The 13,922-nt window shown below is 47.0% G+C and overlaps 1 long non-coding RNA gene across 2 annotated transcripts; it reads left to right on the plus strand.

Moving 5' to 3' along the window:
* The first annotated feature begins 8,912 nt into the window (after nucleotides 1-8,912).
* Nucleotides 8,913-13,527, plus strand: LOC116074798. 2 transcript variants are annotated; one of them, XR_004112290.1, is made up of 4 exons: nucleotides 8,913-10,124; nucleotides 11,433-11,479; nucleotides 12,621-12,795; nucleotides 13,309-13,527. It is a non-coding gene; the product is annotated as an uncharacterized LOC116074798 (long non-coding RNA). The 2 variants fall into 2 exon arrangements; XR_004112289.1 differs by lacking the exons at nucleotides 12,621-12,795; nucleotides 13,309-13,527 and having other exon boundaries at nucleotides 11,433-11,644.
* The last annotated feature ends 395 nt before the right edge of the window (nucleotides 13,528-13,922 follow it).

Here is a 13,922-nt window from a genome sequence, read left to right on the forward strand (position 1 = left end):
AAAAAAAAAAGAAAAAAAAAAAAAAAGATCGCTGTCTTGTGTACTGGCTCAGAGATGTAGGCCCCTTTCAGCAAGCCAATCACTAGTCCCCGCAGTGCCCCATTAGGTTAGCGGGGGCTGCCGCATTTTATAGAGCATTTTTCTTTGGGTTTGGTGAGGTTCCTTCGTTCACTATCTTAACTTGAAATCGACCTCCACGGACACCTAAGCTCTAAATGACATGTATGAGAAAAGCAGACGCTGGGATGATAACCTAGTCGATTATTTAAGCATATAAAATAAACTGTGTTCAACTCTTCACCGGCTCGGGTTCTACAGTGTCCTTGTATCCTCTGGCAACGCCTTGCTGTCCCGATCCCCAGTCACAGGGGTCCTGTCTGTGCCTCCAGTCACTAAAAGCCATACTCTGGAACGATCCTCCTCCGCTCTCTCCCCGAAAACACCCGCCCACCTTGCGTAAACTCTGTGCGTTTTGTGGGGGAGCCAAGGATTTAAAGATGAAGTAATCTACGTCTATTTAGGCTCTTCCGCCCCACAAAAGAAGTTGCGATTTATAAGGCCAATGTGTCAAGAAGTTATTGATTAGTCAGGCAGTGGTGGCACGCACGCCTTTCATCCCAGCACTTGGGAGGCAAAGGCAGGCGGATTTCTGAGTTTGAGGCCAGCCTGGTCTACAGAGTGAATTCCAAGACAGCCAGGGCTCGAAAAACAAAAAACAAAATTTAAAAAATTTTAAAAAGTTATTGATTACTGTTCCGAGGGAGCATCCCGTGGTTGCTTTTTTTTTTTCTTTCCCAGAAAGCATTGGTCTAGGTTTTGTGTCATTAGTTTGAGGGCGTTTCCAGTTTTGTCTTCACTGTTCTTGAGAGAGAGGTTCTCAAAATGTCTGTTCGGTTTCTTAACTGACATCTGTTGTCAGAGCTTACAAACTGAGAAATTTTACTAAGTAACTCAAGATTTTTATTTTATCATTTAATTTTGGTCATCACGCATGCTAAAAGACACGATACTCGGCCTTTCCTTGGATATTTCTGAGACAGGGTCTCACTAGCTGGTCCAAGCTGGCCTTGACCTTTCGAGCCCTCTTCTGCCCTGTCTACTTACAGGGCCCTGTCACTAGACTGGACAGGACTTCTCTCGAGAAGCAACCTCTAGCAACAGCAGACTTCTGTTCCAAAAGACACTGGAGATGTGACCCCAGTTCTCTCCAGCTACATGTGTGATCTCCATTGTCCTAGTCTTAATTCTTACCTAACCCGGATAGGCACTTGGAGTTTGGGGCCGGCTGATTTCAGGATTCAGAGTTCAAAGATGCCATGTCTTTGATTCGACTTACCCCGGGGCCCACAGCCAGGCATGGCACATCAGGGGTGGTATCTGTCAGCATCCCTAAACTTCAAGTACACACTATAACATTTTTCTTCAAAATACATTGCACTCATTGACTCAGTCCTTACCGCCACTTCGTGAGTTAGGTACTATCTTTGAGGTAAAGGGCCCCATATAGTATTAAATGAGTGCTTAATGTCATTCAAGGCTGTTATTGCCTGTCCCATGGGATGAATATTCTCCAGAATACCAGGCAGAAGACAGGTAGCAGAGAATCTATTTGGCCCAGAGAAGTCGCTTTAAATAAACAAAAAGGAGGAGAGTACATTTGCATGTCATTTGCATGAGGTCCGTGTCTTCCCCCATTCCCCACCCCTACCAATCAGAAACATCTAAAGGACAAGCTGTTGTACCTAAAGGATTTTATCCAATGGCCCCAAAGCTTCTTTCTGCATAACTTGCCACAGAATGCAAGAAAGTTAACGGACCACTTAAGAGCTATGAATTCCAGACCCTTGCTAGAAACTTATTAGGGAAAATGGGGTTATGTTCCATGCCTGGAAATGTGACAGCAGGAGCTGGTTGAGAGGTTCAGATGTACCAAAGCCATGAATTTACCCAGAAGTCTCCAAAGTACGATAGATTTTTATTTACGCCTCTAACCTCTGTATATACTTCACCAAAAGGGACATATGTTTGTATTTCTAGTAGAGTCTGACCTCCCAGCTGGTTCAAATGTATTAAGATTTTTCTTTGACATTTCTGTAAAGAGAGAGAGAGAGGAGAGAGACAGTTATCTGTGACTGATAAAATCCTGAGATTTACTGCTCTATTTTACATTTCTGATTTGTTAACATGAAAGGGTTGCTTCTAGAAGGGACTCCCTTCACTGGCGGCCGAAGCAGCACAGCCAGCTCCCTCAGGCTGGTATCCCAGCATTCCACCATGTTCTTTTTAGCATCACCTTGAGGCTCTCCATACAATGGAAGTTTCACTCCATGGTTAATAAAAACGTCGATGGAAAAGTGGTTTGCTTGACTTTCTTCAAAGCATCCGCTCGCATTTGACCGTGAGAAGCCCAGAAAGAAGTCACGGGAACAGCAACTGGAGAACTTCGTGCCTCGTCCAGGGAAATCTGGGTATTTGTTGGCTAGGCAACTGGCTTATTAAAAGGTGTATCATTTCCTAACCACGTGGCATTGCTTTTCGGGCTTGAAGAGCTAGTTGAATCACTGAAGAGTCAACATTTCCAAGGTTGGTCTCTAAGGCATATTTTTTTAAGTACATTTATTAAGGAATGAAAGGCCTGGTGCCTTTATTTTTATTGGTTCCCTGTCTCCTAAAACGAAAATTACAGAGTGGATACTGACAAGCCAGGTAGCATTTTATTCATTTGTTCATTCGTTCATTCGTTCATTCAAAGGCAGAGTCTCGTGGAGCCCAGGCTGGCCTTGAACTTGCTATGTAGCCAAAGGTGGCTTTGAACTTCTGAGCCTATTGCTTTTACCTCCTGAATGAGGGAATTACAGTGATAGAAACCACTGGGCTGGAGAGATGGCTCAGCCGTTAAAGGCTAGGCTCACAACCAAAAATATAAGAAACCACTACACCCAATTTATCCAGTGCTGTGGGTAGAACCTGAAGCTTCTTCGTACCTGTTAATGCAAGCACTCAACTGACCAAGCTCTATCCCCAGCACACCTTTGCTTATTTAATGGAATCAAGTAGTATGAGGTTCAAGAGAGAAAATGACATTTAGCATCCCTTACAGTTGTGTGCCTGTGGTGTTACAAAAGAGCTCCAGATCTTCGATCCCCGGTGCTGCCTGGGTCAGCACTGCCTTCCACTCTGGAGGCCATTCTGATCGACCTCGGCGGCGGTTCTAGCGGAGTTCCGTCCGTCCGTGGCAGAGCGGGTGTTAACACATTTGAGGTGAGAATCGGGGACCAAGGGAGAAGCAAGAACAGCTGGAGCCTTTTCTCTGAGCCCACCAGGGAACCCCTTTACAATTCTCTTAAACGGTAGCACAGCTCTGAGACTGAGACAGGAGGATAACATTTTTTGGGCTTCCTCGAGGACTTTTGTCCACAAGGAAACTATGTGGTCCTTGATGGGTACAGGTCCTTCTTGCCTGTACCCATCGACACTGTAACTGCCACTAAAGAGGGTATCCTTCCTCACCAAGATAATAGGCTGTGAAGTGCAGCATGCATCCTGAACCACCACCACACACACACACACACACACACACACACACACACCAGCCAGACTGCCCCTAAGCGCTTGCCAGGTTACTAAGCAACAAAGGGTCCAGAAATTACATCCCGAACTTCCTTGGGACACTTTTTTTAGCCTGCAGAGATATTTGGACTACATGAAATTTGAACTGAAGGGCAACATTTGGAAGAAACAAACTAAATAAATGGATGAATGAATAGATAAATGGATGGATGGATGGATGGATGGACAGATGGATGAATAGAGTGAGCTTTTACATTAAAAAAAAATCTGTGAATTCTCCTTAAAATCTGAAGATGTAGGGGCTGGAGAGATGGCTTAGTGGTTAAGAGCATCGACTGCTCTTCCGAAGGTCCTGAGTTCAACTCCCAGCAACCACATGGTGCCTCACAACCATCTGTAATGAGATCTGAGACCCTCTTCTGGGGTGTCTGAAGACAGCTAAGTGTACTTACATATAATAAATAAATAAATAAATAAATAAATAAATCTGAAGATGTGACCATGACATTTCTGGAATTCCCTACAGCAACACTCCAGCTGCAGAGAAGCAGCATGTGTTTGGCTTATCCATCTCAACATCTCCACCTCCCTTTCTCCTGTTTCTTCTGAAACCCAACTTATTTTATCCATTTCCATACCCGTTCTCCATTTACTGTGGTAGAAGGAAAGGAAGATAAATTGAAGCTGTCCTGCTTCCAGTCTTTAAAGTCTTCCTTTTGAGCAAGCTCAACATCTCCATCTTTGTCCCGTGGTGGAATAAAGAAATGAGGCAATAGGAAAAGAAAGGCCTACCATCTGGTTCTCCAAGTCTTACCCCCACTTCCGGTGACCGCCATTATCCAGCGGCCCATCAGAGCATGAGAAGCATCACTTCCCACAACCTTTGAGGCAGAGAGGACAGAAACGTCATGAAATAGCATCCCTAGAAAACATGAAAACCCATCATCAGCCACCCAGCCTGCCTGGTGCATGCTGGGTAAAGGTGGAGGCCAGTGTGAGGCAGCGCAGGACCCTGTAGCCTTGGAGCATAGCCGCTGCTCTTTCAAGCCACACTCGCTAACCAGAATGAAGCGGGATTGGAAAGACCTACAAAGAGAGCATTGCAGTGTGAACCTAAAAACATTTTTAAAGTTATTTAACTCACTCTAAGAATCCAAGCCCGTCTTACTTTCCAGGACACAGGATCTAGGTGTAAACAGGAAAACGCACTGCAATGTTTTTCTCCCATCTATCAAGACCCACATAACTCTAACCTCACTCTAAAGCCTCTGCTGAAGTCACAGAGGAAAAAAAAAAAAACACTGGAAACTTGAGAATATCAAATGAACACCCCCACGAGCCACTACTACGTCCTTGATAGGTTTTAGTTTCCTTGTTCCTCATGTACAAGGAAGGAGCTGGGCACACATAAATATCTATACACATAAACATTTGCACAGCACAACCCCCAACTGTATGCATTCTGCACAGTTGAGAAAAAGTGGTGGGACTTGAACATATGAGTGACAGGCATGTTTTACTAGGGAAGGGAACCTGAAATAAGGAATAGAACTTGGGTTCTTAGCACTTTACCAACTGTCTCAGTTAGGGTTTTACTGCTGTGAACAGATACCATGACCAAGACAACTCTTATAAGGACAACATTTAATTGGGGCTGGCTTACAAGTTCAGAGGTTCAGTCCATTATCATCAAGGCCAGAACATGGCAGTGTCCGGGCAGGCATGGTGCAGGAGGAACTGAGAGTTCTACATCTTCATCTGAAGGCTGCTAGCAGAATACTGGCTTCCAGGCAGCTAGGATGAGGGTCTTAGAGCCCACATCTACAGTAACACACCTACTCCAACAAGGCCACACCTACTCCAACAATGCCACACCTTCTAATAGTGTCACTCCCTGGGCTGAGCATATACAAACCATCACACCAACTGAGCCATCTCTTCAGCCCTTAAACGATTTTTTTTTCTTTTGAGGTACAATAAATCACACACTAAGAGGCTGGTGACCCTCTATAAACCAACTACTTTCTGAGTCAGAGAAACTTCCAATCAACCAAGGCCAGTGTAGTACAGTACAGCATCAAAAGGATGCCTGTCATCTTAACTCCCACATATAACGTCAAATTCTGTCAGAGAAGATGCCCATGCCTCTACCCCAGCTCGCTATGTCACCCCCTACCGGATTTCACATCGTGGAACTCTCTTGAAGGATCAGTTCGGTTTTACTCGCATTTAATTCTATCGCTGTGAGAACTGATCACTGCTCTACTCTTGAGAACCTCTCTGGCCTGGCCTTGCTTCATGACATCTCGCTCCTTTCTCCTACTACTTCTTAGACCAGCGATCAGGTATACAGGCTGCTGATTGGTTTCCATGTGAGACACCTCCATTGCCTGCCTGTTTTAAAATAAGGAGCTGGTTCAATCAGAGCCAACCAACCGTCTTTCTCTTGCACAATGAAGCACGTCGTTTGCTTTCCTGAAAAGAACTACATTCGCTTTACGGTCCAGTTCAGTCCTGATTCTGTTACGATGGAGTTTGTTGGCAGCACGGTCCAGATACAGTAGCTTTCAAGTTCGTTCAAGGCATCTCATCCCATTTGAACTCACTGTCCCCTCCCCTTAGGAGCTCCAGATGTCAGCTCATCAGAGCAGCCCTCTCCAGAGTTCCCTGACCCCACCCCCACCCCAGTACATCGACATTTGTGTCCCCCAATGGCTTCTGTCACCGAGATCGTCTTATTTGTCCCTTCATCATCCCGCTTTTGCAATGCCGTCCCCACAGCAGTTAGCACAAGGCCTGGCACTGATGGGTACTAGCGGCTTCTTGACTAGATGAGGGATGGAGCGGGGAGCTAGAGGGTGTGGCTCGGGATGCATATCTTTCCAGTGCAGTCAAAGTTGAGGAATAGTGTGATCCTCCTTGCCCTTCGGGATCGTCGGCCAATATCGAGGATCGTCAGCTGATACCGGGGATCATCGGCCAATATCAGGGATTTCGACCGATTTCGGTCCACAAGGGCAAAGGGAGAAAAGATCCATTTTGCCATTCCCAGCTGTTCGCTTTGGCTTCTGGTCTTTGCGGCTCCTGCCATAGGCCAGGTCTTATCCCGCGGGGGATGGAGTGAGTGGTCTTGCCTGGCTGGGGACCAGCGCCTGTGTTTGTTTGCTCAGAAGGCCCCTCCCCTTCCCCACCTGCGCACCTTGGCTGCTTGCTAACGTGGAGCAGGCTGAAGTTGTTCCTCAAAAGGCGTACACCTTTCTGGCCACGAAAACAGATTAGGAGTTGTGCTGAGGAGTTGTGCTGGCCGGGCCAGAGATGGAGTCCCTTGCTCCCTAAGCTGGGGGGTGGGGGTGGGGTGGGGGGAGGATGTTTAAAATCGTTGATCTGCCTTTGTGGCGATCCAGCCCCAGCCCGAGTGGGGAGGTCAGAGAAGGAGAAGCCACGCCAATGGAGGGAGTCCACCATACTGTGCTGGGCGACGGAAACCAGCCAAATCTTCAGTGACTCACTCGGAAATATGGACAACGACCTCAGTTTGCCTTTGAGGGTATGCTACCTATCCACTGCCATGAAAGACCGTCTGAGAACACCTCCACAGCACCGTAAGAGTGTTCTCAACGGCTGGCAGGAACCATCACTGTGTTTTTCCATCTTGTGCCAAGGACACGAGGAGACATTAACATCATCTGACGTGCTCCCCAGCCCCAGCTATTCAAATGGCTCTCTGAGAGCCGCCCAAGAACGACAACAGCTCTTGAAACACTCGCGCTAGGGAAAAGCCACCTTGCTGACTGAGTGTAAACCTTGCTGGTGAAGCAATGATGGAAGACAGTGACCAGGCAACCTGAGTGACCAACGGTGTGGTAGCTGCAGGACCTCCTTGCCCAGTCTGTAGCTGCAAAAGTCTTCTGGCTTTACAAAGGTCAAAAGTCATATACCAGGGCTGGAGAGAGGACTCTGTGGTCTCTAAGCGTGCTTGCTGCTCTTCCAGAGGACCTGGGTTCAGTTCCCAGCACCCACATTCAGTAGCTTACAAACGGCTGTGACTTTAGCACCATAGAATCAGATATCCCTTTCTGGGCTCTAACTGGTTCCCACAGATGGGTGTGCACGTGATCACATGCCTGGGCGGCCATTTTAAGAGTGAACGAGACTGTTGATACTTGAGTGCAAATGGCCCGGCAGAAACCACAGAGTTTCATTAATGCTAACAAATATTATGGTGAAGAAATTCTGGCTCAGAATTGTTAGCTCTTTGGGTATTTCAAAGGTGGTAGGAATCTCTATGAGGAAGGAGTAGGGTCTAGATAAACCCAAGTACTGGCAGACAGTTCAGCTTAAAGGTGACTTAGCTTACAGTGTGTCAAAGCAGTGTTACATATACCCCATCTACCTGTCGAAATAAGAAACAAGAGCTGGGATCTGTAAACCCCCAAAGCCTTAATCTAGTCAGAAAACCAAGATATATTTTAAAATATAACATAGGGAACCATGGATAGGGCTGTGAATTAAATGTGATGATTTAACTAAGTGAAGTAAATATGTACATCAAGATAAAGCAGGAACAGGCCTGTATGTAGCTAGGACTCCATGTGTCGGCTGCTCCTGTGGTTAATGGGACTTTGTTGTCCTTGGGGTGGCTAGGACAGTCTCGATACGCGGCCCAGGGTGGCCTGAAACTCACTACGTAGTCCAGAGTAACCTCTAACTCAGTATGTAGCCCAGACTGGCTTCAAACACGCCTCCACCTCTGGAGCACAGGACTGTTATGGAGCTTAATAGTATCACAGTGGTGATTTTGACATCCCAGTAGATTCACTCAGCTGGCAAAGGGCCACTCGAAGAGCCTCACACACAAAAGCCACTCCATTAAACACCAGCTGGATGAATGGGCATGTCACAGAACGAGAGCACCTGAGCTGGGACTTGAGAAATCTATCGAAGGACTTCAGGCTCTAGAGGAAGGAGGTTCTTTGTTGTGTTTTATAAAAAGGAAAAAGAAGCCAGGGATATGTTTGGTGTGGTGAAGTGGAAGAGGGCTCCTCCGCAGGCCCATACTAAGGCATCCCTTCCCCCTGAAGTACCAGTCACATGCTGTCATGTATAGTATAGAAATAGAGTTTGTTTAGGCATGGGGAGGGAAGCGGAGTTGAGACAGAGAAAGGCAAAGAGAGAGAGAAAGAGAGAGACAGAGAGAGAGAGAGAGAGAGAGGAGAGGCACATGGATACGTGAAGAGAGAAGGGGAGGGGAATGGGGAGAGAAGGGACAGAGGGGAAAGAGGATAAGAGAGCAAGAGGAAGAGAGCAAGAGTGAGGAGGGGCGAGCAGCCCTTTTTATAGTGAGTCAGGCACACCTGGCTGTTGCCAGGTAACTGTGGGGCGGAGCTTAGAAGAAATGCCTACAGCCTTGGCAGATGGAATACATGAATGAGCTGTAAAGACTACTCCAGAAGCAGGAACACAGCTAGCCTGGGAGCAGCAGAGAGAAAGAGAGAGACTCAAATGCTGTCAGGAAATGGAGGCCCTCTTCAAGCCGCCAGCTATGTCAGTCATACTGCAAGTGCGTCTGCCAGCCTCGGCATGTCTGCTAGCCAAAGGTCCTCCCTGGACACAAGGCTTATTGAATCCATCAGAATCACCCTGTGGGAGTCTCAGGCTTAGGAACCTGAGAGATGTCTCTCTGCCAAAAGCCCTCCTGACACTATCCCTGTATGTGAATGTGTACTGTCTTTTGAAATTTTTTCATTTAGCTTTATGTCTATGAATGTTTTTCCAGCATATGTAGTACTACCTGAAGAGGGCGCCAGTTCCCCTCCCCGCCCCAACCCCACCCCCGGAACTGCGAGTTGTATTGTGAGCTGCTACGGGAGAGCTGGGAGCCCAATCCAGGTCCTCCGCAGAAGCACCTGGTCCTCCGCAGGAGCAACCAGTGCTCCTCACTGCCAAACCATCTCATCAGCCCCCAAGACCTCCCTCCCCTCCGATCATGTTCAACTGGAACTGATCCTCAGGTGATCTTAACAAAGAGACTTCTCCATTCTCTTCTGGCTGACAGCTGTTGACTAAAACGGGAAGTAAAAACCCACGGGAGTAAGGTGACGCCTGTGAGGTGGCTCAGCTTGACGTTGAACTCACATCTTATACCACAGTCCTGTCTCCTGGTTGGTTTCTCGATGTATCCAGGAAGAGGTTATTCAAAAAGATCCCTACCCTCCCGCCCCACCCCCCATTAGTCAATCAAATATACTACAAGCACTGGCGCCCTCACAAGAACTTGGCGGTTCTCGTTTAATTAATAACCGTTTCCTCAATTCCGTTACTTCCTGGTCTTTCCCCCACCGCCCCACCCCCACCCCCTGGAGTCTTGGGAAGCTGTCTTCCCTCCCTCCCTGGCTGTTCCTGCTTCACAGCCTCCACAGGTCCCCTTGAGAGACCTCACCTGTCTCCCTGATGGCGGTAGACTCTCAAGTGCAGCTGCATTGCAGAACTTCATCGTCTAGTTCTCCACCCTGGTCTAGAACTCTAGGTGGCAGTCGCCAAGCCTCTTCCCTCAGGTATGCCACAGGCACCTCGAACTCCTATATCCTAGATGAACACACGCTCAGACAGACCCTTTCCAGGAAGTGCCCTCAGATGCCAATGCATGAATGGCATCTCTGTTACTACATAGCCCCAGGGAGACATGGGAGGACCATCCTTGCTCAGCGCCCCATCCCCATCCCCCGCCCCAAGCCATTTCACACACAGGCCCTCTTCATCCCCTGGTATATCCAGTTGTCTCCGTTCATACCACCACTAGTCTGGGCGCCTTTTGCTCATCTGAAAAAGCGCAACAACTTCCAAACGAGTTTCCCCACCTCTCGCGTCTGAAGAGAGAGGAGAGACCCCTTAAGACCCCTCTGGCTCATTCTTTCCCAACGTAAGCCCTTGCCTTCAGAAGGAAAGGAATCCGCTCTGAAGGTTGCCCAGTGAGACGCTGGAAAAGGGATGTACCCTTTGAGCCTTGTTTTCGCCTCCGAAACAGAGTCAATAGCATCTACCGCACCAGCTTGAAATTAAATTCCATACAGATGGAAGACTTGGCAAAGTTCCTGCCACAAAGTCAATGCTCGGGAGAGGGCAGCTGTGTTTTTTTTATGAGCAGAGCCTTGTCGGGCCCTCAGTCATCCCCTGTCTTAATTCATTTTAGCCCTTGAAAATACTCCTTGATAAGCCTTTCTTGCAGCAGATGTGACCCCAGAGTGACCTCAGGGAAGGCAATGAACTCAGTTTCAGCAACCTTCTATTTAACAGGTTCCCCCAGCTGTGCTAGATTCTCTGCCTCCAACCTAGGTGTTCCTCTTTCTTTCCCGTCCTTTCTCCTTGACCCCTCACCCACCAGTGGCTCAAGGATGAGTGAAGCCTTGTATGTTTGCAGTCCCAGGATTCAGTTTAAAGAGAAAAGACACTCCAGAAGAGCACCCCCTCCCCTTTAATTCCAGCACTCTGTGAGTTCAAAACCAGCCTGGTCTACAGAGCAAGTTCCAGGATATGCAAGGCTGTTACACAGAGAAACCCTGTTTTGAAGCCCCAACCTCCCCCAACAGTAACAACAACAACAACAACAACATTGAAAGAGACAAGACCCATACAGTCCAGCCATGGCTCACAGAGATGTCTGATGACCTCCCTGCTCTGTTTAAGAAGTCAATTGACTGTGTGTTGAGTCAGTTCTTGGACCATAAATCTTTGGTCATAAAATCCATTCCCTTTAATTGATTCCATTTAACCCATAGATTTCCCTTCAGGTTATGGAGACAAGAGATCTCTACAAGCAATATAACATCTATCACTTATTTGATTTGACTCTTCTGTCTTCACAGGAATGAAGGACTGGAAGCAAAGAGTCAGGAAGTGGACAGACAGCTGGGTAGATCCAGATGGGGGAACGGGGCCTTCCATGCCTAGCTGGACATAGAACCACCACCCCAGTGCATCTGAAATGCGTATCTGTATCTCCCTCTACATTCAAAGGCTTCAGAAAGCAAGGGCTGGTTACCCTCTTACTAACTCTAACAGACCTTTCTATTTCATACTTATTTCGCCCATCATTTCCAACAAGGCTTGTACTATGGAATAGGTTTACTTGGATGAGCCACTAATGGGGTCGATGGACCAGAAACAATTCCAGAACCACCAATCTGAAGGCCATTTTGAGAAAAGCCAAGAAAGGTCCCAAGAATGGTCAGAACACCAGTTGGCTAGACTACCAGCCTGTGAAGGCTTTCTCTGCCTTAAAAACAATTGGGTTGCCAGGCGGTGGTGGCACACGCCTTTAATCCCAGCACTTGGGAGGCAGAGGCAGGCGGATTTCTGAGTACAAGGCCAGCCTGGTCTACAGAGTGAGTTCCAGGACAGCCAGGACTACACAGAGAAACCCTGTCTCGAATAACCAAAAAAAAAAAAAAAAAAAAAAAAAAAAAAAAAAAAAAAAAAAAAAAAAAAAAAAGTTGGGTTGGTGGCTAGAGCCAAGTGCAGGAAAAAAAAAAAAAAAAGCTGAGACCAGCATGTCAACTGTGCTCAGTAGGTTTCTGTCAACTTGACACAGGCTAGGATTATTTGGACAGAAGGAACTTCAATGCTTTCATCAGATAAGCCTGCAGGGAAATCTATAGGATGTTTTCTTGATTGATGATTTCCGTAGGAGGGCCTAGCTCACTGTGGGCAGTGTCTTCCCTAGGCAGGGGGTCCTGGGTTGTATGAAAAAGCAGGCTGAGCAAGTCAGTAGGCAGTGTTCCTCCATGGCCTCTGCTTCAGTGTCCGTGTCCAGATCTGGGCCTTGAGTTCCTGCCTGGACTCCCCTCATGACTACGACGTGGAAGTGGAATTTACCCATTCCTCCTCAAGTCGCTTTTGGTTATAAGATACAGCAACAGAAACCTAAGACACAAACTTAAAAAAAATTTTTTTAATTGTGTGTTTATATGTGTGTGTATGTTTGTGTGTGTGTGTGTGTTTGTGTGTGTGTGTGTTTGGTGGTAGAGTGGAAAGGGGGATACATGTACATGCAGGTACACACAGAGTCCAGACGAGGGTACCTGATCATCTGGAGCTGAAGTTTCAGGCATTGTGAGTTGCCCTGTGGGTGCTGGAAACTGACCTTCAGTCCTCGGCAAAAGCAGGGAGCAGAATTAATGTTGAACCATCTCTACAGCCTCCATTAAGCCAACTTTATATACAGAATGAGTAAGTAGTTATAGAAAGTATATCTTATGTATTGTATGAATGCATCTTTAAAAAAAGTCTATGCCCCTGTGGCTTAGGCAGGAATAGAAGGAAAGTGGGACATCTCAGAGGAGAGAGAATTCTGGGATAGAGCCAGGGGAAAGATTCACCCGAGAAGATGTGAGGAGACAGATATATGGTACCTGAGCACAGGTAACCAACCAGCCACGTGGCAGAATGTAGGTTAAGATAAATGGGTTATCTTACGTTATGATTCTAGTCAGAGAGAAGCCTGGCTACATGGCAGAGGCGTTTGTAAACACATTTTGAGTCTAAGTCTTATTTCTGGGAGCACGGGGCTGGGAGGAGGAACCAGGTCCAGACTTTTACAAGTAATCTCAAAGTAAGATTATTGAAATTCTCAAATGAGATGATACTTTGAGTAGTCAAGGTTGCCTAAAACAAAGGAACATCAAATAAATAGCTAAAAAAAAAAAAAAAAAGCTAACATATGATGTTTTCCTGTGTCCACAGCCTGCATGAATCACTCAGGAATACTCAGGAATGTAATTTTAGAATTGGAAAGATGGGCCCGTGGTTATGAGTGCCTGCTACTATTTCAGAGGACCGGAGTTCAGTTTCCCAGGACCCATATTGGTTCACAAGCACCTGTGAGCTCCAGGAGGTCTGAGATCCTCTCCTGGCCCCTTTAAGGCACACCCCAAAATAAAATAACCCTTTAAAAATGATAAATGTAATCTCTATGTCAATACAAGGCTTGCAAGGATGAAATTTCCAAGTGAGGGAAGTTTCCCATCAGACCGTGCATTTAAAGCACGTGAGGGTGGAATGTGGTCCTGCCAGGCGGTCTGGGATGCAGATCCCTTTCCATACACATGAAGATGTGTGTTCAACACAGGGAGAGGTTGGGAAGTAGGCAGAGCTGACCTCTCCTCCCTCTCCCTTCACGATAGACTCTTCTGCTCTCTACTTTATATAGGAAGCATCCTAATATCATTTCCGTAAAAGCAGTGAGCATCTATTTGGGTGGCTATCTTCACATTAAATCGGGCTTTAGACGGGTGTCCCGCGCTATCTCCCGCCAGCAGGAACAACGCGGCACACACAGGATCCTTCTGCAGTACAAG

Source organism: Mastomys coucha, unplaced genomic scaffold (genome assembly GCF_008632895.1).
Source record: "Mastomys coucha isolate ucsf_1 unplaced genomic scaffold, UCSF_Mcou_1 pScaffold3, whole genome shotgun sequence".
Taxonomy (NCBI): domain Eukaryota; kingdom Metazoa; phylum Chordata; class Mammalia; order Rodentia; family Muridae; genus Mastomys; species Mastomys coucha.